This window comes from Solenopsis invicta, chromosome 2, assembly GCF_016802725.1.
Source record: "Solenopsis invicta isolate M01_SB chromosome 2, UNIL_Sinv_3.0, whole genome shotgun sequence".
NCBI lineage: Eukaryota > Metazoa > Arthropoda > Insecta > Hymenoptera > Formicidae > Solenopsis > Solenopsis invicta.
The window spans coordinates 23,529,677-23,542,553 of NC_052665.1; the positions used below are offsets into that span (position 1 = coordinate 23,529,677).

The 12,877-nt window shown below is 39.9% G+C and overlaps 1 protein-coding gene and 1 non-coding gene across 2 annotated transcripts in view; both read left to right on the plus strand.

Moving 5' to 3' along the window:
* Positions 1–12,877, plus strand: part of LOC120359561 (sodium channel protein Nach-like) — a 297,616-nt gene that overhangs the window by 107,197 nt on the left and 177,542 nt on the right. The window lies entirely within an intron of this gene.
* Positions 11,172–11,247, plus strand: Trnas-gga. Its single transcript has one exon. It is a non-coding gene; the product is annotated as a tRNA-Ser (tRNA).

Consider the following 12,877-nt stretch of genomic DNA (forward strand, 5'->3'; position numbering starts at 1 on the left):
CTTTGTTGCGCTCTGCATTTCTCATCTGTAATCTTTTGGTAGCATCCTACTTATTCTCTTCCATTTTTTATCTTCTATCCATGTTTCCGTTAAATTTATAATGTCAAAATTTCCTATATATTCCCAGAACTCTTCGTCTTTATTGTTTATTCCGGCTACGTTCCAGAAAATTATTTTCAACTTTCTGTTACCTCTAAAAGTTTCTTTCTTTTTTGATTTTTTCCACTTCTTGTCTGTCCGTTTGTTCATCCCGCCATTGTTGAGATTCTCTATTTCCCTATGTTCTGTTTGCGAAAAACCTGCTCTTCCAATCTGCTCTTATCTTCGTTCCATTTATATCACACTCCGTTTATTCTTAGTTTCCAATGACTTATTTTTATCTCTATTTCCCTGTTTTTATCTTTTTTTGCTTTTGCTATTGCTACTATTTTCCTCTGTACTTCCCTCTTCTTAAACGTTCTGTCATTTCCAACGTAGATGTCCGTGTCCCCGAGCTTATTTTTATTTTTCATTATATTTATTTTTTGTTGAGAACTGCCTATTTTTGCTATTATCATGTTTTCTTTTCCTATTTTCCACGCGTGTTTCACTTCTGCTTTAACTTTTATTTTCTCTTCTATAAATTTCTCTACTTCTGCTCTCAGCCTCTGTCCGTATTCTCTAGATGCCAAACCTTTTATCACTATATTTTCTTTTCTGTCTTCTCTATCTTTTTTCTCCATTAGGTCTTCCATCTTCTTGATCGCGTTTTTACACTCTGTGTTTTCTTCTGTGCCACTCCGTCCCGTTAAGTCCTCTAATCTTTTCTCTATTTTTTCCAATCTCTTCTCATTTCTTGCCTCGTCTAATTTCATTTCCCACGCCACTAACCTATTTTCCAAGTTTTCGAGTCTATCCCTATCCTTCTTTCTCTCTGCTCTTATTTCTTGCCTTAACTGTTTCACTTCTTAATTCGCTGCTTTCTTTACTCATCTTTCCTGCTAACTCCTCATTTACCGCCTCCAAACTATTCATACTTTCTGCAATATATATTAACATGTCTTTAATATCAACTATACTTTTCAGCTTTTCTATGTCCATTATCAAGGCTCCCTCCTTATCCTCTTCTCCGCTCCAACTTTCCCTCTGTCTCTCTTCCGCCGTCAGGCTCGGTAGATCAGCTGCGCTGTTGCGCCGCTTTCTCTCTTCGTCTTCTTTTTCTGCTTCCTCTGTCGCGCGTTCTCTCTTTCTGCCGTAGAAGTCGAGAATCGACCCTATGCTACCCACTCTACACCTCTGCAGCCTTTCTGCGTTGCTTGGCCTGCCTCTCCTGCTTACTTCTCGTTCTGTCCTTCTCTCCTTTCCCACTCTCTCGACCGCCTTCCAATCCTTCCTGTATGCCTCTTCCGCTGTTTCTATCCCTTTTCTATCTGCTTTTTCTGTTGTATTACAGGCGGCAGCACCAGCCTTTCTCGTCTTCTCCATGTACCGCTTTCTCTCCTAACCTCATTCGCCCTATGAGTTTTCTTTCCCTTCTGCTATCTATCCTCCTGTTTATCCTTCACCGCTTTAAATCTCACCCTTCTTTGCTGCTCTTTTCTACTTTTCCGCTCTCGTCCTTTCTCCTGTCCACTGGCTATAGCTTACTATTGTTTAATACGTACGCAATTTCTAGACTTGCTGCGTCTTCCAGGACATGCGCAGAACCCTTATAAAGTAAACATATAACATTAATAAAATATTCCCGTAATTAAAAAGACATTAAATAATATTTTTTAAATATTCATAGTAATATTATTTTAATAGAAATAAAAAAGGGTTAATGAGAGTCAAGACGCTGATGTTGATGAGTATATTTTTGCGTTTATTCAATATAAATTTAAAGACGTTTTGACCCTGTTTTGAGTTATCTTCAGCAAAGAAAGTCAAAATCAAACAGCCTCCATTTCACATGGCGTGGTTCTAATTCTTAACGAGTCACAATTGGTTGATCATTCGAGTGAAATTAAAATTCTAAAGGGTGACCAACTAATAATATATAATACTACAATGACTAATTAGCTAAACTGTTAAATAAAACTTACAAAAACTTACCATGTGAAACCAGAAGTGGATACATATTAAACGCACCAGAACGTGAATAAGTATAAAATTAACATTAAAAGTAAGGTGAATTGACAATCATATAACAGCGTAAAGACGATATATCTTGCCTGTGTCACAGTCAAGACGATACTGCTCTCCGTTCGTAAACAGTGTTGAAGATGAGATCGAACAGTTGAAAATACATATACAAATTAAGTCAAACCGTTATAATCTGTCAAAGATACAAGTATAGGCATGGTGTAAATATTCAGTTTCTGCTTGTCTATTTAGTCCGTTGTTTTGGCACTTTATATGTAGCATTTTAGAAATCAAGCGCTTGCCCCAGAAAGGTTCTTTATCCAATATTATAACGTTATCCCAATCGAAGTTGTAGCTGCTATTTATCCTGTGTTCCGTAATAACCGAATTGGTGTTCGCATTCCATCTCATGTGATTCTTGTGTTCGGAAATTCTTGTTTTAAGTTATCTATGTGTTTGTCTCACATACGAAGCGTCACAATTTTTACATAAAATTTTGTAAACAACGTTTTTTTGAGATAAGTCAAGGAGTCTGCCCTTATGTGCTTTAATTACTGTACCTAATTTATTGAGACTAAAAAACGAGATATTGAAATTGAGATCTTTAGTAATATTTTTAAATATTTATTAGGTGCGCAATTAAGTTTGTAATGACCTGGCTTTACCGCGCACGGGGCGGCGTGAGTTCGGCGAGCGAGGACACGGATGAGGTCGCCAAGAGAACTAGACGTGGATGGTTGGTAAATAAGCGAGACTTTATTTCGCGTATCTTTGGTACTGTACAATATCGTAGCGTTCTGGACGCGGCGCGCGGACGGACGAATGACGATGACGCGAAGGAGCAACGCGCCGTTGTATCCGTACTTGGCTTGTAGTTTTTCTACTCGTTCCAGGAAGGACACCGAGTTCTTCCCGTCAAAGTGGCACCTCCATTTATGTATCTGGTTCATTACCTTTGCGAGGAGGTCGCCTTCGGTCGGTGCCGTCGGTTCCGGTGCGGCAATGTTGATCGCGGGCGGGTCCGAGCATGGTTTCGACCGGTACGTGTTTGGGATGCAATACCAAAAATTCGCTAAGCCGGCAGCGGAGCTCGTTGACGTTTCCGTCAATAGCAAGATCGGCGTGGCGTAATTGACGGAAAAGTTTGGTGCGATCGATATGGTATATCCAGCTCCGCGGCATCGGATAGGTACGGGCTAGTTCTCCGCAATCGGAAACGGAAACGGTCTCTGTTCGGGCGCCATGTAACGACCTGGCTTTTCCGCGCACAGAGCGGCGTGAGTTTGGCGGGCAAAGATGAGGTTGCCAAGAGAACTAGACGGGGATGGTTGGTAAATAAAATAGACTTTATTTTGCGTATTTTCGGTACCGTACAATATCGGAGCGTTCTGGACGCGGCGCGCGGACGGACGAATGACGATGACGCTCGGACGGACGTAACAAAAGCTTAGAATTACGCGCGGACGGACAAACGGAAAATCAGAACGCGCGGACGGAAAAACGAAACGTCGGAAAGTCGGAATAGTCGGAACGGCCGGATTTAAACACGGTATCGACAGGCGGTGTTTATTTACAGGCGCGGAATTCCGAGCCGAGATTCTCGGAATTCGGATCCCTATTGACGCCCTGGTGCTGTGGCCTTGCCGAAGGCCGTGGCCACGGCCGGAGACATCGCGTGCGCGGTACAGCTGTACTTTTAAATCCGATCGCGGCGCGCTGCGGTTAGTACCGCGATGTTAGGCGGCGGTGGTAATCGACTCACGCCAAGATCACTTGGTGGAGGCGCGGAACTCCACACCCCGAGTCGATACCGGAATAGGACGGCGGATCGGGAAAGTGCCAGCTACCAGGATCTCCTGGTGAAGCCCAAGATGGACTTGAGCCCGTGAACCGGAGGTCTAGAAAGCGGATGGCTCGTGTCAAGATCGCTTGACTGAAGCTAAGTTCGCTTAACTCCACTGAGCGCTTGAGATACACTTCTTTTTCGGACGGAAGGCGGACGGAAAAGAAGCCTCGACTATAGGAGCGGCGGCGCTTATATAGTCCAGTCTCGAGGGCAGGGACGGTGCGGGGGTACGGAACGGTACGGTATCGGAGGGGAAATCTCTGCCGCTTGAGATTGGTCCAGCGGCCGCCACTCCGGTCAAGCGCGTGCGCGCGGAGATCTCTCGACACGCGGATGTGTATACGCGCGCTACGCCGGTTTTACAATCTTATTGGCGCTGTGCGCCGGTTTCTCGCTGTCCGGCGGTTGTTCGGCCGGACAGCCTGGAACGGTGGACGGTCCGAGGGGGGCGCGGAAAGGCGGTTTATTACAAGTTCCCGCTGTTTGTCAATAGATGGCTCCAGCAGTAAGTGCTGTGCGATTTAGATATATTCAAAACGTCATGAATCAAGCTTAGACATATAGTAAACAAACCGCGTTAACACGTTAGTGATTTTGTTTTGGCGTTATATACTTCTGATTGTGTGAAAATGTCTGATTTTGAACCAAATAATCGTCATTTGCGGAAAGTGTGGATTTTCTTATTTCATTCGAAAAAAACGGCGGCTGAAGCGCATCAGGAGCTCCAAAAAATTTACGGAGATGCTGCTCTAAGTAAAACAACGTGCCGTGATTGGTTCTGTCGCATCAAAGACGGTGATTTCAATGTTGACAACCGTCCGCGTGAAGAAAGGCTAAAAACATTCAAAGATGCTGAATTGTAGGCATTGTTCAATGAGGATCCATGCCAAACGCAAGAACAGCTTGCTTCAGCATTAGGAGATACCCGTCAAGTCATTTCCAAGCAATTGCATGCGTTGGGAATGATTCAAAAGCAAGGAACTTGGGTTTCTTATGATTTGAAGCCAAGAGACGTTGAGCCTCGTTTTTTCAACTGTAAACAACTGCTCCAGCAGCAAAAAAGGAAGAGTTTTCTTCATCGCATCGTAACGTATAATGAAAAATGAATTCGTTACAGCAACCCAAAGAAAAGAAAGTCATAGATACTGCCCGATCATGCTTCTACGTCGTCAACTCGACCGAATATCCACGCTGCAAAGGTTATGCTGTGTATTTGGTGATACCAGGTAGGTGTTATTTATTATGAGCTGTTGAAACCGAACAAAACCATCACTGGGGAACGGTATCAACTTTAATTAATGCGACTGAGCCGAGTACTGCGCAAAAAACGGCCAGAATACGAGCAGAAGCATGACAAAGTGATTCTACTGCATGACAACGCTCGGTCTCATGTTGTCAAACCCGTTAAAACTTACGTGGAAACGCTCAAATGGAAAGTCCTTTCCCACCCGCCATACTCCCCAGATAATGCGCTGTCCGATTATTACTTGTTCCGTTTGATGGCACATGGTCTAGCTGATCAGCAGTTCCGCTCATATGAAGACATAAAAAAATGGCTTGATTCGTGGATAGCCTCAAAAGACGAACACTTTTATCGTAACGGTATTCGAGTGTCTTTCAATTTATCATTCAAAACTGTTATCAATATGACTAAAAGTGTCTGAAATCTTAAAAATTAATTCATACAAATAAGAGGCCAAGGAATACAAAGAACTGTCAACAGATGAAATAATTAATCTAAATGGATACCCCGGTTTATGAATTTTGGGAAACCCATAAGCTCTCGGTAAAATCCCATCACTACTATACATTTTACTGTAAACATTAGCTGATATTCTTTAGTTCTCCATCTTGTCAACAAATTTTTTAGATTTTTAGTAATTTGTTTTGTTGGATCTTTTTTGACACTAAAGTAAGTGTTTACATCTTGTAGCATAAGTGTTATTTTGTTAATGTAATCATTACAATCCAAGGCTACTGTGATATTACCTTTATCGGCACGTGTGAAAATAATGTGTTGTAACGGTACGACTTTTCTCGAGGTCGCGGATTAGCTCGCCGGTGCCAGTGTCGAGAAAAGATGGAACTCCGATTTGAAAAGAAATTAACAAAATATTTATTTTAAATCAGAATCTTCTCACACTCCGTGATACAAAAAAAAATAAAAATTTATTACGAAGAGAGGAAGTTAACACCTTCGGAACTCGTGTTCCCCGGAACGTTTGTTCACACGCGGAAAAAACTTAAAACTAATTATAACGTACACGCATAGAGAACACGTAGAAAACTTAAACTAAATTATAGCGCTCGCGGTGTCGATTGAAATCTTAAGTCTAAATACGAAACGCGGATCTTACGAACTAACGCTCGGAAAATATTACAAGAAACGCGGACTTAATGCTAACGCAACTTATTAACTAACGCTCGCCTGAGGAAGGGGTCAAGATACGCTCGCTTTGTTAGGAGGGCGCTTGTTCGGACGAAACGCTCGGGACGGAGGATATCCAAGGAAAATCCGGCAAGGAAGTTGTACCTCCGGGTAAACGCGTCGTCGCCGACCGAGTAAAATTATTCTAAATTTGCTCTGAAAATAAAACGAAAATTAAGAATCGAAATTACAGGACAGGTAACAGGTAAAGAAACGGGTAACCGAGTACGCCCGGTATCAGGAAGCCGAGAGCACCCGGCGCAGGAGTGCGGTACGGAATAACCGAGTACGCCCGGTATCAGGGGGCCGTAAACGGCCTGTGTCAGGAAGCCGAGAACGCGCGGCACAGGAGTGCGGATAACCGAGAACGCCCCGTGTCAGGAAGGCGGATAACCGAGAACACCCGGTGTCAGGGGCTTTCAGGAAACCGAGTACATCCGGTATAAGGAAGCCGAGAACACCCAGCCAAGGAGCTCCGAGTACTCCCGGAGTGTCGGTACCGGTGATTTGGAACCGACTGGTTGCTCCTTCCTGGTGTGGCTCTGTATTTATACCCTCCAGCCGCCCACGCAGTCGGAACCACGTGTTTACCCCACTTTTCGGCGTGCACCTACGCGCACGTGCCCGCGCGATGCTACGCGTGACGTCACGCGACCGGGCGCAAGAGCGAGCGAGATGGAGAACGAAACCGACGTCACGTGGCCGCGAGTGCGAGTGAGCGAGACGGAGAGTACTGACGTCACGTGATCGGGTGTGCGGGTAAAAGAGACGGAACGATATGTTATAATCCGGCGTGCAAGCGAGAAAGAGATATAATTTACCTGCGTAACGATGCTATCGTTATAGTGTTGATTTTCTTTTTCAAATCTTTTACACAATTTCATTAAATTGTTAGTTATGTGGTTCTTATGGTTGTTTAAAGAAAGTGTGTATTGTAAATTCTTAATGATTGGGATAGTACGGTTTCTAATATTTAATTGTTGTTCCGGGTCAACTTTACTTATATTGCATTCAATGTTTTTAATAAGTTCGATCATCACTTTATCAATCCGCTGCATCGAGGGAGAAAAATTCTCGCCGAGTTGCAACAAACATTGGACATCATGGGGAATGGCATTAGAAGTCAAAATGACGAATTATTTGTTTTTTACTGTATTAAGTAAAGATTTGAAAAAATTAACATCAAAAGAATTGGCTTCTATTTCTATTTTAACAACATGTTGATCTGGAGAGGAATTTATAATAACAACGTCTTGCGTAACTCTGGAATATGTAATGTTATTATCCTTATTATTGATTTCATCAACATACTTGATTGGTTTAGTCCTGTTCACTATTTTATTATGTTTAAAAAAGAGCCAATCTATTTTCTTATTGATCCTGTACTTTCATGATTGTTAAAGTGAAGGAGAGAGGCCTCTTGGTAGTTAAAAAATTTTATCGTAATTGTAGTAAAGAACATGTTTGGAGATTTTGTTAACAAGACGGAAGGCTTTAATCTGCGAACTGTTACAAGTTACGAGTATTCAACATGACATCATTTCGCTTCACTTGCTGTATTTAAAGATTGAAACCTTCCGTTTTGTTAACAAAATCTCCAAACATGTCCCTTACTACATTTACAATAAAATTTTTTAACTACTAAGAGGCCTCTCTCCTTCACTTTAACAATCTTAAAAGAGACAGAATTGATAAAAAAATAGATTAGTTCTTTTTAAACATAATAAAATGGTGAACGACAGGATTAAACCAATCAAGTATGTTGGTAAAATTAATAATAAGGATAATAACATTACATATTCCAGAGCTACAAAAAACAGTGGTTTTTTTTAAATATAAATAATTGTACAAACGCTCGTGTTTTTTCAACACAAAATACAAAAAAATAAACAATTTATGAGCAAATTAATTAATCTTGTAAGTTACGTAAATATTAACTAATAAAATAATGTTGCCAGTTATCCTTGGGACACAGTTACAATGTACTGAGGTGTTACGTCCGCAATTCTTTTCCTTCACTTATGGTGTACAGAGTCTCTATTATCTGAGGCGACTCAACGCGCCCAGGATAAAGACCGTAGCTGGCTTGTAGCGGAAAATATAGAATAAACAGGCCCATGCCAAACATCGGCCAGCGAGAACATTGAGAAGCCCGAAATGACCGTCAGTCAAGCCGTCACACTAGACCAAACACTCGGGGATCACGAGATAATAAATTAGGCGACCGACGTGCTATATACCGACGGTTAATAAGCTTAGTTTATAAGACAGGCAAAATAAACCGCCAAGACCAGATATGGAAATGAAAACCCAGAGAATCTCACCCCGTTCTCCGACGGCACTGATATCGCTCGACCAATCACAAGACAAAAAAGACGCGATAAACAAATTAGAAACATTTTGATTGGATTTGGTTGAACCGATGGGGGACCGAAAATCATCCAATCCACCCACTTTTCCTAATATAAAAACGCCTGCACAAAGCACGGAGCGTCAATTCTAAAATCATTTTTTGCGTCACTCTCTAAGTCATTTTGCAAGTCTTCAAATTTGGACTTAGATTCCGGCTGTTCGTAAATTTATACAATTCTAATCGGACTTTGAAAATTCTTAAACGTGAGTGCATTAAAGCCACATAGCAACCTGGAACTAAATCCAACCAGCTGTTCACTGTGTCTACACTGAGACCCCCAACAACCCTCCTGCTGCGCAGCGGTTTTCCATTCTTTCTAATCCGACTCCAAGCGACAAGTAGTAAGTGATCTAACCACCCTCTTACTTTATAATATTCGTGTGAATAAGCGTACCTTTCTCTCTCCTTGACCTTTCAGAAAGAGAGAACCATCAATTTTCCCAATTATCTACCTTTCTTAACTTAATTACTTAAATAATCTCTGTTTCAAGCTATCTCATTTTAATTCAACGTTGATTTAAGGAAGAGAGAAATGGGGGTTTTTTATTCTTTTTATCCCCAACCGACACAATAAACAACTTTTAGTGGGCAAGCGAACTTTTCCACCACGTCACCAGAATAAATTGCGGCCGGCAATAAAACGCTGCCGAAATCGATGGAACAGCCGAGCACACAAACGATTAATTAAACGTCTACAATTAGTCGAAAAATCTAGCTCTCCTTCCCTTCTTTCACCTTCTTACTCTCCAGTATTACATACAAACCCCCGACCGATCTTCTGCATCATTCCGTTTGTATTCCTGCTTTTCCTTTGACACCACCGCAGAACCCCTCACATCTCTTTGCGAATCATCTCCTTCTTTAACATATACCTATACTCTCCTCCTTCACCTCTCTCCGATTTCTTTTATCACACTCTAGATTCACTCCCCCCCCCCCCGAAATTTATCAGAAACCCCTTTTTCACCGCCTTTTACATATCCCAATCAAACCGAGGAAATCGTTCCTTGCCCTTCCCCTTCCTCCATGCAATCTACATTTTCTTTCTCCCCACCTAACCGTCAAAAAGCAGAAGAACTTCTCAACCGTATCTCTCCGGAAATTTTAAATGAAATAGCAAATCTTTTTACTTCTCTTCCCTTACCCTAACATGTAAATCCTTTTAAACAGTTAACATAATAATAAGCCAAATTTAATAGAAATTTTGTACTTACATTTTTCTCTGCAAATTTGTTAATCAACCACTACCTCAATAGAATAGAAATCTCACAATGGTATCTCGTACAATTACACATGTACTACGCACACTTATTTACGCAAATCTTATGCAGTACATTAATATTAAATGTAACCAATAGAATTTAAGCTTTTGTGTAATCTAATTTGTTTTATTAATGATTTCTTCTATTATTCATTAAAAAATTTTTTTTATTAGCCACTTATGTTACTCTTTAATTACTTTGCTTTAATTTTATAATCATTTTAATTTGCAATCATTTATATCTCTCTCGATGTTAGAATAAATTGTAGTTTATACTTTTAATTTCTTAATTTATTTACGTTAACCATCTCCGGTCCCTCACTCGAACGTGACATTAGGTCCGATTCCTTGTCAAAGCGATTTGATTTGTTTATGAAAAACAAGGACCACACAAACGCACGAGATCGAACGGGAGCATAGGATTTCCACGATATACTGACCTCATTCGAGCTTACTTAATGCTTTTGACTTGTCGAACGCACCCTTAAAATACGTGTGCACAAGACTTAGGATATGTTGCATCTTTCTCTGTCTCCATTCAGATCCCATTTTCTTAGTCTCACCCGGTCATATAAATAAAAAGACTTGCCTGCGAACTCTAGACGTAACAAAGGTATACTTGATGTATTATTTTAATATTCGTGGAATACTATAAAAGATTCATATAGTTTTGAGATTTAAAGTAATAAATATTCTATTTAAGTTATAAATCTATGAATAATAAATGGTACATTTAAAATCTTTTTTTCTTTGTGATATAAAATTTTACATACTCTATTTTGTACGTAAGTTTTATTTCATTTAAATAAAAGTATATATTTGCATTAATATATTTTAGAAATATTAGAGATATTCGACCGATACATGTAACGTACAATTTAAATAAGAAGGCCTATTTGGTCATAGCTGGATCTTACTGCTTTATATATACGTGTGATTTTATATACTTTCTCAGACTCAACCAAACTACGCGCCGTTACTTTTGGTTATATAATACAGTTGTAATCGAATATTAAATTGTATGTTACATGTATTGGTCAAATATCTCTCTAGTTTGAAATCACGCGGCCATCACATGCGTTCTAACTCATAGTCAGTTATTGCGAGAAATATCATCACAACCTCAGTGGTCGAGTTGGCTAAGACATCCGTACCGGAGATTCGGAAGGTCCCAGGTTCGAACCCTGGCTGAGGTGATATTTTTCGCAATAAATTCTTTACAGTTTTTTCAGGGGGGAAAGGGTTAATATAGATACTAGTAAGCATCAAGTATAATTAAATTATTTTAATTTAATAAAAGTGATATTACTAACTCTTATTCGATTATAACTGTGTTATATGACCGAAAGGAACGGCGCGCAGTTTGATTGAGTCTGAGAAAGTATATAAAATCACACGTATATATAAAGCACTAAGATCCAGTTATGACCGAATAAGCCTTCTTATTTAAATTGTATTTAGAAATACTATTTAACATAAACTTAATTTAAATGACTCAATATTATATTATGTTAACTAGAATATAACTTAAGTGTCTGAGAAGTCCCATATGAAGTTTTGAACGCTTGCTGTGTGAAGACGGAATAAGATAGGAAGTTCAGACCAGGAAATAAAAAGTTTGAAATTTCCTCTTTCGATTGATATGGTTAATTAAATTTTTTGGTCACCTAAAATTTGAACGGCACAGCAGCAAAGTTTTGTTGGGAACTAACATTGAGTGAAACTTTTTTGCGAGTAATCTTATTTAAAAAAAAACCGGATAAAACACATTCGAACAGGTCTTTTCGCGTATATTATTTGCATATACTCTGTCTAAAGTTAAAATGTTATACAGGGTGTCCAAAAAGTGTGGTAACCCCTAAATATTTCCGTTCCCTTGCATTTGACAGAAAAATGTTTCAAATAAAAGTTGTAGGGTTTCAAAAGATCTATTCAGTGATTTTATCAGTTTGACCTTGGATAGCGTCGCCAAAGTCAAATCAAAATTACATTAATTTTTTTAAACAAAATACCTTACTTTTTATTACATATTCTAGTAGCTCATCTCGAGACCTTTCCAAAACACTATAAACAAGTTTACTTTTGTTAAGAATTTTCCGAGTTATGAGACTTAAAAGTTACAGTACACTGTAGCTTTCAAGAAAAGTGTGGAAACACCTAAATAACTTATGTAAAAATGAAAATATAAGAAAAACGGTAAAATACGTATTTTGATTTTTCAAAAAAGCTACCCTTTGACATGGATACCGTCATCCCTTAGCCCCAGGTACGAAGGGGTAAAAGGGAGATAAAAAATTTTTAATTAGACTAAGGATTGAGTGGGGGCTCATTTGAAAGGTCTTTTGATAACAAATACAATTCTCAAATTTCAAGTTGTTACGACATCCCCATTCAAAATGGCGGACGCTTAAATACCAAAATTTCATGCACTTAGCGTTATCCAGGATCAACTGCGTGGAAGAGGCATGAATCTAATCCCTTGGGTAAGTATGATTGTGCGTGTGATTTTGTGTGTGTGCATGTGGGTGGGTGCGCGTATGCGCGAGCATGTGTGTCACGGCAGAGATGAAGATCCTGCGGTTCGTCGTTCCCGCAGTATTTTATGACTCCAAACCCTCTCTGCTGTGTGTATGTGTGCGTGCGTGCGTGCGTGTGTGTGTCTGCGTGCGTGCGTGTGTGTGTCTGCGTGCGTGCGTGCGTGTGTTTTCAGATTAGGTCAGATTAGGTTGCACCAGACGATTGAAAAGTGCCATCTCCTCTCTTTAATAGTTTAAAACCTTTTGCTTTGTGTTTTAATGTATTAAAGTAAATGCTGAAAGTGGCTGC